Source organism: Notolepis coatsorum (assembly GCF_963971535.1).
Source record: "Notolepis coatsorum genome assembly, chromosome: 2".
Classification (NCBI taxonomy): domain Eukaryota; kingdom Metazoa; phylum Chordata; class Actinopteri; order Aulopiformes; family Paralepididae; genus Notolepis; species Notolepis coatsorum.
Window position 1 is genome coordinate 224948147 of NC_140166.1, and position 15406 is coordinate 224963552.

Here is a 15406-nt window from a genome sequence, read left to right on the forward strand (position 1 = left end):
GACCCTCATCCCCGAGTCCCACTGGCTTTTGAATAGTCTCAGCGTCTCCTCCCGACCGCAATCAGTAACACCTGAGTTCAATCATGACCGCCGATTGAGTCCCTGCTCCTGACGTCATCATTCATTATTCGGGCTCATTTATATCACAATATGTATATATTTACTGTTAGGATCTCTGGGTAACAGTACTATATATTTGCATATCGTATATGTCACAAAACAGTACTATATAGTATATACCTGTAATCCTGTATGTCATGTATGTCCCTATGCCATAAATGTCATGATGTCATGTATGTGTGTATGTCATAAATGTCAGTAATTGAAAATTGGGGACCCTGATGTAAACAAGACAAACGTATTTCTCTGGTCTGCATCCCCTTAACAATTGTGTGTATTGAGCCGTACTGTATTGTACCCATTCTGCAATCTGTTAAATAAAGTTTTCATTCATCATTCATTCATCATCATTCATCGTCCCTTGTCTTGGATTCGGGCCCTTGGTCATCCAATACGGTAGGTGGCGCTGTCGCGAAAAAACGATGGTGTCCGGGGCTGCAGCCACAAACTACGTTCCCTTGGTTCAAAATAACCAGATCGTTCTTGAACGTCACATCAGCCGTTTCCTCCGAGCGAGTCTGGCCTGCTGTTGATGTCCTCGGCGTGGGACTGGCATCTGAGCCCCGTCCTCCTGGTGATCTAGGCTCGTCAGGTAGTGACTGAAATGTGTTTTCTAGCTGTATGTCTTCAGTGGTTGAGAGGGGAGTTCTCCGCTCTTACTGTGTTCTTAGCAGCGTCCACAGCTGCTTCTTATCGCTCGTGGGGTTGATGTTAGCCTAGTTAGCTTAGCCGGCCATTAGTTCTCTCTCTCGTTTCGACTGCTCCTGTTTTGTTGGGATTGTTATTGGACATTTACGGGGCCAGTTTCAATCTCAGTCTCCCCTAGGTGCTCTTTGAGAGCGGTTTTGAATGTGGGTCACATTTCTTTACGGCTGTGGGTAGGATGTTCCACATTGATGTGGCATAATTGCGAAACGTGTTTAGGCCGCGTGAATACTTTCGACAACAAAAGTAATGTTTCCGCGTTCGAGTTTTGCGCTCTGATTGGCCACTGACCCCACGTGACCCTACGCTATTATAACAATGCATCGATCCTAAGGGGAAAATTCAACTGCATTGATTATCGCAATTTTAATGTGTACACTGTTATGTTGTTATCATGTCCGTTACAGTCAACACAACGACATACGCTACTGCATCAACGTTATGATTAACAAAGCAAGGCATTACTATTGCTAAATCTAGGCGTTCTAAAATCTATTGCTATTGGTAAGACTATAATAAAGGTGCTCGCATAGTCGAGCGGACTGTACTCTGACTGTAATCCACGGAGTTCTGAGCCCTATTCCCCGTACCTGGTTCAACTAAGTCGATCAACAGTCCCATTATCCAGATTCATTTAACCTGATGTTTGAATCCATGCTTTCCCTGTTCCTCGAAGGTGGATTCAGTCTCGTTAATTCTAACCAGACTTGATGCTCAGGATCAGTGCGCCTCAGCTGAAAAGACAGCAGGTGTAGGTCGCAGAAATCCTGATTTTCTAACGGCATTGATTGATTTTAATTTTTTATTTTTTTTTTAATCTTTTCCCCCCTCCTTTTTCCTCCGATTTTCTCCCATCCCAATGTTAGTCGTTATGCCAATTCCCAATCCCCTTCCTGGTCGCTGCGCACTTACCCCCCACAGTCGGTCTGGGAGAGTGGAGGCTACCACGTGCTAACGCCACCACTCAACAAGTCAAAATGCTCGCTATCTGCAAACAGCTCCACTGTCTGTGTGTATACTCGAGTAGCCTCCAGCTCCAGCTAGGATACTCCGGCGCTGCAGCTGGACCCTATACTCTACATTCAGCATGCAAGGATTCTCCGGCGCTGCAGCTGGACCCTATTGGTATAACGTTACTGTGCTTTGATCAATCACATTCAGCATGCCCTCAGCTAGAATACGCATTGAATCAATGTTATAAGACATTGATATCAGGAGCTATCTGTAGCTACTGCTAGCCCGCTAGATAACGTTAAGACAACGCCTCAGTGAACTATTTAGTTTACTGGGACATATAGAGCTAACGTGAGCTAAGGAGCGAACGGAGGTATTATGCACTATTTTATTATTATTTATTAGACTATTGCTGGAGCATTTGTTGATATCAGCAGCTATCAGTAGCTAGTAGGGTTGGGCATCGTTTGGATTTGAACGATTCCGGTTCCGATTCCGATTCTCTATCGATTCCTGTTCTAAACGATTCTCGATTCCGATTCTTTGAGGTGCAGGTCAAAACAGGTCACAGCTTATTTCGAAGGAGATTTTTTATTTTATTTTTATTTCAAAAAGAAAATCATACTATTCACATTTTCAGTTGACTTGATACAGTTTAATTTGGTTGCTGTACTGTAACTAGGGTATTAAAGTAAAAAAAAAAAAGTAAAAAAAAAAAAAAAATCGAAATTTAGAATCGAAATTCAAATATGTTACTTCCGGTTCCAGAACCGGAAGTTAGGAACCGGTTCCTATTAGAACCGCTTTTCGGTGCCCAACCCTAGTAGCTAGCCAGCTAGATACTGTTAGACAATGCCTCGTCATGTATTAAACTAAAAGTGAATAGTTGACTGGATCATTATTTAAACAGTAGCGTTAGAGGTCCGCTCTAGACTAGAGCAGACTGCCTCTGTGTTGATACGAGCAGAAGCCAATAGTATCCCGCTGCAGGACTGGGCGGATATGACTCGTTGCCACAGGTTTTTTCAAAATAAGAGTATCATATGAACCGAATGTTGCTAACTGCCGGAGCCATCGATATTATGACTGTAGCTGCGCTTGGGGTGGAAATGAGACCCGCACAGGATTAAAAAAAATAAGAGTATCGATATGAACTACACGCCAGGTGGCGGACAGACCTCTCAGTGGCACTCGCCAAACGTAAAAACTGCCCGCCAATGGCGGGTGGCAGGCTTTAATTTCGTGCCCTGGCTGGACGGTGTCTAAAATTTATATCACGGTATAATTTGAAGCATAGACGGTAACGGTATATATCACGGTATATTAATTTATCTTAAAATGGCTAACGTTAGCCCATTGCTGCGCTAAAGCAAGTCTCCTCTCAGCCTCCTTAGCCAAATTGAAATGCCCAAACTATAGTGGAGAAAAACTCAGTACAATTAAACACTATGCAACGACCACTGCAAACGTTGAGTGAATCGTCAAGTAACGTTAACGTCATTGCTACTGCTGTGACTAGCTGCTCTAGTCTACCGGTCACAAGGTATGAAGGTATAATCAAAATCCATACCGTAGCGCAAATTCATACCGTTTATACCGTCCACCCCTACTGTTCGCCCTCACCTGCTTGTCCAGAAGCTTATGAGTATGGGGATAAACCCCTCAATAATCAAATGGTTCTATTCTCTTCTTACCAACAGGACACAACAAGTCAAGGTGAATGACACACTCTCTGAGGTCAAATTCTTCATCATAGGGGTGCCTCAAGGTGCGGTGAGCTCCCCTCTCCTATTTACACTGTACACCAATGAGTGTAGCAGCAGTCAGCCTAACAATCATGTCCTGACGTTTTCAGATGACACATTTATTCTGATCCTATTGAAGGCTGGCGACTGCCCCCTCTACTTACTTTAACGAGATCGACTCCTTTCAGGTCTGGTGTGACTGTGAGAGACATCATCTCATTCTCAATACCACCAAAACCAAAGATGTTCTATGACCCCAGAGAAGTGAGAGTACATGACCCTGTGGTAATTGGTGACTGTGATATAGAGCAGGTTGCATCATATAAATACCTAGCAATCCACATGGATAATCGACTGAAATGGGATATACATGTTGATGTTCTGTGTTCCAAACTAGCCCAACGACTGCACTTCCTCCGTAGTCTCAGACTGTTTGGTGTGAGCACAGCGATCATGACCGCATTTAATTAAGCTGTCCTAGAAAGCCTGATGAGATGGCAGCGTGGTTTGGTACGCTCACAGTACAGTGTAAGTCGAAGATTGAAAGCAGCGATGAAGGTGACCGGAAACACCAAGTATCCGTCACTCCAATCTATCTTCGAGAAAGTAGTGGTCAGCCAGGCACAGAGGATCTTACAGGACCCTTCTCATAATCTTTATCCCGAATATGAAGTTCTTCCCTCGGGGAGACGGTTCAGAGAAAGTAGATATAAGAGCAACCGCTACAAGCTCTCCTTCCTTCCTATATCCATCGCTCTCCTAAATAATAATAGAGGTTGATTTCTTTGAGGTGCCACCTAACAGTGGGCTGTCACCTCTTTCTTTCTTGTCCAAGTCTTAATCTGTTGTGTGAGGATGTGGCCAAGCAGTGGAAAAACTTTAGTCAAGAGGCAGGTTGTCATCACCCGGTGGTTTGTTTTTATTATCTTGGTTCTTTTGCTCACCAGTGGGAAAAACAGGCAAAACCATATTTATCATAATTAAATACAAAAAGATTATACTTTCTATAAATAAAATATCAACAACTAGGCCCTTGGCTAAGGGAACTAGCTCCAGCACGGCTGAGTCTCTCTCCAAGCCTGCTTCTACTTCTCCCTGAGAGGAGCTTCCATCCCCAGCTTTATCCTGGAAGCTCCTCCTACATAGTCCATGGGCCAGAGGCCAAAATTTCACTTGTCGGTGCCACTCACGGTGAATAAACTTACATATCATTTTTTCAAAGATCTATGTCTGTAGATGATATTTTTGTATGATAGCCCTTCCAGAGTGGTAGCTTAATCTTAATGATCAGGTCATGAAGTATACCTACCCCCTCAGGAAATTGCATTTCAGATGCTGGCGCATATCCTGTTTAGACTCACGTAGAGGACATCTGTCAATGTTTCACAATATTGTGTTTGGTATCATTTTAAACGGGACTATGTAATCTTTCATTCAAGCTAAGATGTGAATCTTTCTGACCAATATAGAGGTCACTGGAGCTCTTTGAACAGTCAACAACACACATTTTACACGATTTTCGCCTAAATGATATACTATCTTTTAGCCTTGTGTCATCTAGGAGCAATAGGGACACAAAATACAAAATCTACAACACTCTCAGGACCATAAGGATTCAGGAAATGTATAATATGCCTATACTATTTCTTATCAGGGGTGATTGTGAGCCTTAAATTAGAAGAGCGGTATTAGGCTCCTATTAAAACTATACAGAACAGCCACTAGGATAATGTCACAAAGTGGTCTGCAGGGGAGGAAATTAGGCCACTTTACTCGCCAAATGCGAGTATTTTTTACGTTTGGCGAGTGATTCATGAAGACCACTCGCCAGTCTGGCGAGTATACAAAAAAAAAACATTCTGCAATCACTGCCCTGGCAAACGGTGCGCGTCTTCTGAGTGCTCGCTTTAGTTGACAGTGCCACGAGAGCACTGCACAAGACCACCCGCGGACATATAATGTTTAATAAAAGTTTGCGCAGTACTGGCCAACCCGCGGACATATAATGATAAAAGTCCTGCGTTACTAGGCTAGCCATCAGGAGCACTCTCAAACGGATAACGTTAAACACAGCAGAAGATGGAAAACAGACAGACTGACCAACGGGGAACTGCATCCAACCCTAGTACAACCCTCGAGTATAAGTTACTAAGGACACATTTAAATCACAGAGGTGTAATGTTAGTCTACTGGAAATGTATACAGTGGTTAGCTTCTAGTTTTAGCGATAGCTGCTTGCTAGCTAACGTTAGCCCCGTGTAGGCCTGCCGCGATAAGCAATAAATCGATTAATTGCCGCGATAATTAAAATGAATGCAATGATTTTGACGGGCGCGATTAATTGCTATTTGCGCGTTTGTTTTAATGAGGCGGACCCAGTGCCCCTTGTCAGTCACTGTCCGTGTTGGGAGGCGGGCCGCTGGCTTTACTACAGAGCACAGCACAGGAGCTCCGTGGGGCTAACGTTACCCCTCATTGTGTCTATTCTACTAGCATTAACGTTACTCATACAAACAGAGTAAACACAGTTTTCAATCAATCAATAACAACATTAACGAGACCCTCGTTGTGTCTATTCTGCTAACGCTAACCTCTCATTGTGTCTATTCTACAAGCGTTAACGTTAGCTAGGCTGTCTATGCTAACGTTAACGAGCATTAGGCTAACAAGCTGTAACGTTACCAGTCGCGTCTATTTGCTAACGTTAGCATTAGGTAATAACTGGTTTAAAATGGATGGTGATTACCTCACGTTGTGTCTATTCTACTAGCATTAACGTTACTCATACAAACAATCAATAGCGAGTTATATTGATCACGCTATGTACGATAGCCATGCTAAAACGCTAGCACAACATTAGCACCTAACCTAACAACAAGCCTTAACAAGTCAGCGATCTTTTTGCGAGACTAAACTCTCCGCTCGGTGGCAAATTGTGTTGATGTCGGTTTTGTTTAATCAATAAATGAGGCAGAATACACAGTGACTGTATCCTTTGTTTATTGCACTTGTGCCTGCTGCAAACATAATGATTATGAAATCCTAGAGACGCGTCTCTATTCAGTGGTCTGCAGTGTTTCACGTGACTTTTCTGGTACCCAAAAAGTACCTGATAATCACAACAATACTTCCGGTCCGGTCGGTGGGCTTCAAAATAAAAGTCTTAAACACCGGAAAAGACGGAGCGGTGGGCTTCAAAATAAAAGTTTTGGGAAATAAATTTCTCCAAAAGAAATTCTCTAACCGGTCGCAATAATATCGCTTATCGCGATATTTTCGGGGGCAATTAATCGCCCAGCAAAATGTGTTATCGTGGCAGGCCTAGCCCCGTGTGCTCAAAGCAGCCAGCTAGGTGTATCTGTTATGACTATAATGTTTCCAAAAAAGCACCGGACTACGACGTAAGGTTAGACATTTTATTTCATGCTCAAAAGCCCCTGGCTTGCACATCGCAGTCACGAAAGGGGCTAGCTAAGCTCAACCAGTGCACTGTGTACAACAGCACACCAACCCAACTGACGTTATCACAACACTTGACGGTACTGTCGTAAGACCACCGTGCTGTCTTAAAGGCACAGTGTGCCTACCCAGATGCATACACAACATTGACGAGGCTTGACAACCGAGGTTCAAAGTTAACTTGATTGATTGAAAACTTTATTAACAGATTGCAGAATGGGTACAATACAGTACGGCATTTTCAATTCATCATAACATATGACATACAGATAGACTACTGCTACATCTATATATTTCACATCTATCTATACACTTCACAACATACTTCGGTTTTTTTCTTTCACTGCCCAACCCAGTCCAACCCAGCATCTTTCACTGCCCAGTTCAGCCCAACCCAGTCCAGAATAGATACCTCTTTCATGTTAATATGTTTTATGCTAATATTGTGAAGAGTAGAGATTAATGTTTTATGCTAATACATATTTTAAAGAGTAGAGACACGGTGTGATTATTTTACTATGATTGAAAATCTATTTAGACGAAGACATAATTAGACATATTATAATTATCACAATTAGCGATTTTTTTTGTCTGGTAAAAAATCTATTTGGCTGGTAAAAAAAATCAGATACTCGCCAGTTGGCTGGTAAGCCAAAAAGTTAGTTTCCTCCCCTGGTGGTCTGTCTTTATCATACATATACAGGAGCAACAGGGGCACAAAATACAAAATCTACAACACTCTCAGGACCATAAGGATTCAGGAAATGTATAATATGCCTATACTATTTCATTGTTACGGGTCATTGTGAGCCTTAACCTGTCCATGAATGAACTTGCCAAAGAAAACCAGTCTCTTAAAAGGGAGCTTCAGACCTTGAAAAGTGCTAGTGCCCAAGATGTCATAGCCAACACAGCCATCAAGCTGAGAGAGGACATCAATAATCAAGATGTTCCTCAGCCTGGCCACCTGACATCAAACCAGAAGCAGAATGTCCTGTCATTCCAGAATCCCTTAGAGCAGTGGTTCTCAAACCTTTTACACCAAGTACCACCTGAGAACGTAGCTGGCTCAAGTACCACCATATGACCGGCGTTAAAATACAGTCTATTCAGCTATGCACAGTTCACGCAGGAGGCAAATGTATTCCTAATACCATTATTTATTGTTAACTTTTGTCAGACCAACTTTGACCATCACTTCTTCATTCAAGGACAAGCTTCAAACAGACACAATGATTAGCAGCAACACAGATTTTGATGGATTTTTTGTAATGTCAGATTTAACACCAACTCTTTTCAGAAAAGTGGGAGTATTTCATTTTTTATCTGACATTACAAAAAAATCTAAAGATAAATGGTTATGATCAGGGCTGAAGTTGAATTAAAGATTTATGACTGTTTAGACTGCACTACTCTCTGTCACAGTGATCTCCTGGTTGTTCCCCACTTAGGTTATCTAACTATCGCGCCGCCGCAACCAGAAACACTGGCCTGACCTGCTTCTAAGTTCAGTGGCCTGACTGAAAAAAAAATGATTTGCTTTTTTGTAAATGTTTTCAAGTACCACCAGCAGTACCACCAAGTACCACTAGTGGTACGCGTACCACAGTTTGAGAACCACTGCCTTAGAGTCTTCCTGTGCTATCTACTCTCTGACACTAATGATCCTGATCATGCATCCCAGAGTTTTGCGGCTCATACAGTCATTCGGCCATGACATGGTATATGCAGTGACAAGCATCATGCAGTGCTTAGTAGAGATGTTCCGATACCATTTTTTCATTTCCGAGCCGATACCGATACTAATCCGATACCAGTGCAAAAAAAAAAAAAAAAAAATGTAAATTTTTTTTTTTAATTTTTAATTTTTTTTTACAGCTAGACACTACTACATATACTGTTGTTTTTTTTACAGTATACTACTAACCCTGTGATATGATTGCCATCATTGTTGTATGGCCTGGCTCAGTTAAACCCTTTGTAAAACATGAACAAATACATACAGAGAATGAATGACATGATAGAACTTTCTTTTATTATCAAGTTTGACAGTCAGTCATAAATGAACAAGCATGTTAGCACTTAGCATGTGATAAGTTGCGAGTTGCGACCATGTACCCGTATGTGCCAGGGACACTTTTGTGGACAAACCGACTGACAGAGCTATAGAGCTGCGGTCGCAGCTAAAAAGAACATAAATAAATAGGAATAACAATTCCTTTAAAAAACTGTTAAAGTGCAGCCACAATTTTGTAAAATAAGATTTAAATAGTACAGTAAAACAGTAGTGCTACATCAACTTAAAAACAAAACGTTCAAAATAAACGAATTACAATTACAGTGTAAAATAAATTTCCCTCACGTCAATAACAGTCTGGTTGGGGTCAGTTATCCTCACCTCCTCAATAACAGTCTGATCAGTCATCCTCACCTCCTCAATAACAGTCTGATCAGTCATCCTCACCTCCTCAATAACAGTCTGATCAGTCATCCTCACCTCCTCAATAACAGTCTGATCAGTCATCCTCACCTCCTCAATAACAGTCTGATCAGTAATCCTCACCTCCTCAATAACAGACAGTCTGGTTAAGAAAAGAGCAGCAGTTACACACAGTAAACAAAAAATAAGTTCACATCGAGTAGGAACTGAGTGAGTATTGCTCACAATTTAAAATTTCAAGAGCAATTTCTCTTTTATACTAACAGTGTACAACATCAATAACAGTCTGGTTGGGGGTCATTCTCACCTCCTCAATTAACAGTCTGGTTAAGAAAAGAGCAGCAGTTAAACAGTAAAAAAAAAAAAAAAGTTCACATTGCTCACAAACTTCAAGAGCAATGGCTCTTTTATAGTAACAGTATAAAACAGTAGTGCAACATCAACAACAGTCTGGTTGGGGGTCATTCTCACCTCCTCAATAACAGTCTGGTTAAAAAAAATAGCAGCAGTTAAATCAAATCAAATCAAATGTGCAGCAGTTACACAGTAAAATAAAAATAAGTTCACATTGCACTTGAACTGAGTATTGCAATGCTCAGTGTTGCTCACTATTTTAATTTCAAGAGCAATGGCAGGTTCTTCTTCAAGAAGATGAGCATTTCTGCTCTCTCTCCTCCTAGCCTGTTCCTCTTTGCATCTACAATGTTGGAGGCTGTGCTGAACAGTCTCTCGCTATCCACACTGGTACTAGGAGCACAGAGAAATTTTGCAGCAGTTGCAGCCAGGGTGGGAAACCGAAGTTGGTTGCCTCCCCAGTATTGGAATGGGCTGTCTGAGCGCGGGATAGTTTGCTCTGTCAAATATGTCTGTATTTGAAGTTGAACCTGTGTGCTTGAGCTAGTACTTGCCCTGCCCCCACGTTCATCATCATGCTCCTGCAGGATCTCCTCAAACAGGCCCTTGAAGCTGCTGCTTGGCTGTGCCTCCATACGTGGGGCCTTTTCCACTGGCTCTGCTGCCTCAGCTGTGGTCCTCCTCGTCCTCAGTGACGCCTCCATCTTGTCAACCTCTTGGTTCAGTGCCTCCTTTGCATGCTGGATGCTGCCTGCACTTGTGAAGTATCTGAAATAATATAAAAACATAATTAATAATTAAATAAATGTCAAAAATAAACAACAACCTCCTCCAGTAGCTCTTGATGGTGACACATAGGTTAATGCACTAGTAAATAAATAGTAATGTATATGAATGATGCATGTGCATAAAATAATAACAATGCAATGTCTATTACCTAGAACACCATTTCTAAGTTTTACTTTTGTTTATAATATTTACAATTGTTTGTTTTCTAAATGTAGACTAGGATTATTGTTGTTATTGTATAGAGTAGACTATGATGCAACATTTTTATATGTTGTTGTTTGTGTAGCCTACAGTGAATCTAAAACATGGCCAGTGTATGGACATAGATGTGATTCAAACAACAATAACACTTGTCTTTATTTAAACACTGGAGCGCAAGTCTGGAAGGGTCTGCTATGACATCACAACGTTCCAGAACGTTCTAGCCTGTTCTAAGTTACTAACCGGTGCTACTATGACATCATACTGAAGCTTAACTTGAATTACACTAGGACACAGCTGCAGTTACACAAATGTCATGTTTCATACTTAGCTAGCAAGTTTTCTAGCCTAGCCAAAATATAGCCCTGTTACTACTTGTGTTATTTAAATATTCATATTTACATCCACATTCATTTCTAACACAAGAACTATTATATTTAATAAGCATACTATTAGACATACCTGTCTTTGAAACGCGGGTCCAGGAGAGTGGCAACTGCATACAATGGCTCATCCTCTATGGTTTGGAATCTTTTGTTGGCAGCCTCTAGAAGGGTAGTTTTCATCGTTTTTATACCGGTGTCCTCCGGGTTCTCCCGAGCAAGCAGCCTTTTCAGCACTGTGACAGAGGGGATCACTTCAGCTGCAGAGGAGGTGGAGGAGCAAACCTGTCTCGTCAGCTCTTCAAATGGAGCCAGAACAGCGATGGTTTTCTCCAGCAATGCCCACTGGTTGGCTGTCAGGGTCGCTGGCAGGTCGTAGTCAGCTACATACGATGAAATAGACCGCTTCTGCTCCAGTAGACTCTGGGCCATATAGAACGTGCTGTTCCACCTCGTCGCTACGTCTTGGTGCAGACGTTTGGTGGGCACTTGGAGGTCTTTCTGGATGTCCTCCAGGCGTGTAGTAGCCAGTGGCGAATGTTTAAAATGCCCAACTATTTTCCTACTATTTGCCAGCGCATCGCTCACACTTCGCTGGGATAGTAACCCTTCATGCACCACCAGCTGGATCGAGTGGGCAAAGCATCCCAAGCTTGACACGTCCAGCTCGTCCATCGCTTTCTTCATGTTGCTTGCGTTGTCGCGCAAAACAACATGAACGTTGGACTTGGGGATGCTCCATTTGGCCAACATCCCTTCAATTGTTTCAGCAATTGCAGTGCCAGTGTGTGACCCACGGAATTCATTAGCTTGCAGCACCGCACTTTTAAGAGCAAAACTTGTCGAAGCCGTGTCCACCCAGTGTGCGGTTAAACTGAGTAAAGACATTGGGCACACGTCGGAGCTCCAAATGTCAGTTGTGAAACTAATAGCATGAACGTCTTTTAGCGTTGCTGAAATGTGTTCCCTCACCGTCTCGTATAGTTTGGGGAGGGCAGTTTCAGAGATATATTTGCGACCTGGCAAATTGTACCGTGGCTCCAAATGTTCCATTAAGCGGCGAAATCCCACATTTTCAACGACCGACAGGGGTTGGTCGTCCAGAACAATAAATTCAATGAGTTTGTCGGTTATCATTGTCGCTTTTGGGCTGTCTTTTTGGTACTTTTCACGTCGCTGGAATGCGGTTACCAGCGTTTGTTGCTGCAGCTCTTCACTTTTTTTCCCCTTTGTTTTGATGAACTCCGCATGCTCGTTCGCGTGATGAGTCTTCAAATGCTTGATTAAATTGCTCGTATTGAATTTGGCAACACTTGTGCCACCCCTCGAAACTAAAGTCTTGCATATTTTACACGTTGCCGTTTTAGTGGTGGGGTTTTCCAGTGTAAAATATTCCCAAATGACTGACATTTTTCTAACTTCTCATGTTACACACCGCTAGCGCCGCTCGTGTTTCTAGCTTCTCATGTTACACACCGCTAGCGCCGCTCGTGTTGTTTACCTGTGAAAAAAAAAAATGGGATCGGAGGCTAGAATTTACGTGTACTCGCCGATACCGATACTACCATTTTAGCCAGTATCGGCGGCATTTCCGATACCGGTATCGGTATCGGCACAACTCTAGTGCTTAGACCTGACAAAGATTGTCTGTGTCTTTGACCAAGCCCTGTATGCAAAGGCTGTTGAGATCACATGGAAACATGCTGGCAAGTTCCAGAATATCATCATCAGACTTGGGGTATTTCACACCATCTGCACACTGCTGGCAATCATAGGAAAGCGTTTCCAAGATGCTGGACTCCAAGACCTGTGCATTCAGTCTGGCATGATCGCAGAAGGCTCCATTGCTGGGGTCATGGGTGGCCGCAAGTACAACAGGGCAGTGCGACTACACAAGCTCTTGTATGAGGCTCTCATGCGACTGACATGGAAGGGTTTCCTCTTTTGGTTGGAAACAACTGAATGAGATGGTTTATTTGGATGAAACACTGAAGGTAATTGACAGCCTTGGGGAAAATGTCTCACAAGCCACTTTGAAGGAAGCCCTCGAGAACAGCTCTTGTGCACGCATCATAGAACTGTTTGAAGTCTACCGCAAGTTCCTCAGATGTGGGAACAGCAGCCTCTCCAGCTTCTGGGTGTCCTATTTGGACATGGTCGAAATCTTGCTGGGGCTCATCCGAGCATCCCGAGAGGGAGACTGGATGCTACACTTGGCAAGCATTCGAGCAATGATCACATGGTGCTTTGCCTATGACAGGATGAACTACGCACGCTACCTCCCCTACTACTACGCCCAGATGTCTCAGCTGTACATCACACACCCAGATGTGTACACAGAATTCATGAAAGGAGGTTTCTCTGTCCAACTGGGCCCCACTAATCCCTTTGGCAGGATCCCAGTTGACCAAGCTATAGAAGAAACAGTGAACAAAGACACCCAGACAGCTGGAGGGACGAAGGGATTCAGCTTGACGTCAGGAGCTGTGGCCAAGTATTACCTAACCGCTGAGTATAGAAGCATGTACCTCAGACAGCTGAGAGACCTGACAGATCAAGGCACGTCCAAACTGTCCCATCCAGATCTACAGCGTCCAAGAATCAAGAGAGATTAAGCCGATGTCCAGTCTCTTCTTGACCTTATGCAGAACAAGTGGTTCAATCCTATGTCCCCTGATGAGAACGATCTGGTTAGCCTGTCCACTGGCTTCATGGCTCCACCTGATGTGACAAGAGATCTCCTGAGAGCTCATGAGATAGGAGAAGAGGCATACCAGGTATTCAAACAAACAAGGTTAGATGAGGACCCACCATCTTTAAAGTTTATGACAAGATGACCAAGCAAAGCCTGAAGACATTCTCCAGTGTCGGCACAAAAAAAGCTAAAGGAAAGAAAGGGCAGGATGTGGTGCTGAGGGCAGACAGAAACCTGTTCAGCCACATGATCCTGTTGGCTGAAAGCAGGAAGATAGACATGAAAGATGTCCTTGCCCACCCACTGGGCCCACTGCCATGGGCACTTGCAAATGCTGATGGGTCTCTACGAAAAACAAACAAGGCTGCACTTGCCAGAGAGCTGGAACAGAATGTGTCTCCTGTTAAAGAGATCCCAACACCATCCACTTCCATCATTGATGGGATGAGCCTGGTCCAGAAAATGAATGGCAACAACAAAACCTTTGGACAGGTGGCAGAGTCACTCTTCACCCAGGTCCTCCACGAGGGGGCACAGAGTCAGAGGATTGATGTTGTGTTTGATGTTTACCGCCAGACTTCAATCAAAGATGCTGAATGACAAAACCGGGGTGCAGACACTACGGTCCAATACAAGAACCTGGCAGGAGGACACCACGTACAGCAGTAGAGAACTTTCCTGTGCAGTCCTTCCAACAAGACCAGTCTCATCAAGTTTCTGGTGGAAGAGTGGAACCTCCCACAATACAGAAAGAGGCTGCATGGCAAAGTGTTGTACACAACCTGTGAGGAAACCTGCTACAGGTTGACAGATGGTGGGTGTGAAGAAGTAGCAGAACTGCAATCAACACATGAAGAAGCTGACACTCGCCTGCTCCTGCATGCATCAGATGCTGCAAACATGGGCTCAAAAGCAGTCATCATCATAGCTGAGGACACTGATGTCATGGTGCTTTGTCTTGCCTTCCAGAAGGACATCACCTGTCCCATCTACATGAAGTGTGGGACCCAGAACCGCACACGATATGTGAACATCAGCAAACTTGCAAGCTCAGTTGGAGACAGCCTCTGTGACAGCTTAATTGGCTTACACGCCTTCACTGGCTGTGACACTGTCAGTGCATTCGCTGGCCGGGGGAAGCTGAATGCCCTGAAGATGGTGAAGAAGGATACTTCCTACCAAGAAACCTTCAGTGGACTAGGGCAGTCATGGGATGTGAGTGAGGAGCTGTTCCAGAGAATTGAGGAGTTTACATGTCACATGTACTCTGCTAACAGCAGCACAGTAGAGGTGAACCAACTGCGCTACCAGCTCTTCTGTACCAAAAGGGGAGAGGTCGAGTCCAGCCAGCTTCCACCATGTAATAATAATAATAATAATTCATTTAATTTATATAGCGCTTCTCAATAACCCGAAGTCGCTGGGACTGTCGCTGGGACTGTCTCTTCCTGCATGTTGAACGAGCCAACTATCAGGCAGCAATCTGGAAGAGCAGTCTGCAGTCTAACCCTGTGGTCTCAAGTCCTACAGAGCATGGATGGAAAGACGATGAGGGCAAGCT

General features: G+C 43.5%; 1 protein-coding gene across 1 annotated transcript in view; it reads left to right on the top strand.

The window, feature by feature from the left end:
• Positions 1-1861: 1861 nt before the first annotated feature.
• The window catches only part of LOC311224390 (uncharacterized protein), a 40680-nt gene continuing 27135 nt past the window's right edge, over positions 1862-15406 (top strand). The window contains exons 1-2 of the mRNA XM_084309357.1: positions 1862-1950; positions 3480-3547. The gene's annotated coding sequence lies outside the window, so the exon portion shown is untranslated. The remainder of the gene's footprint in view (positions 1951-3479; positions 3548-15406) is intronic.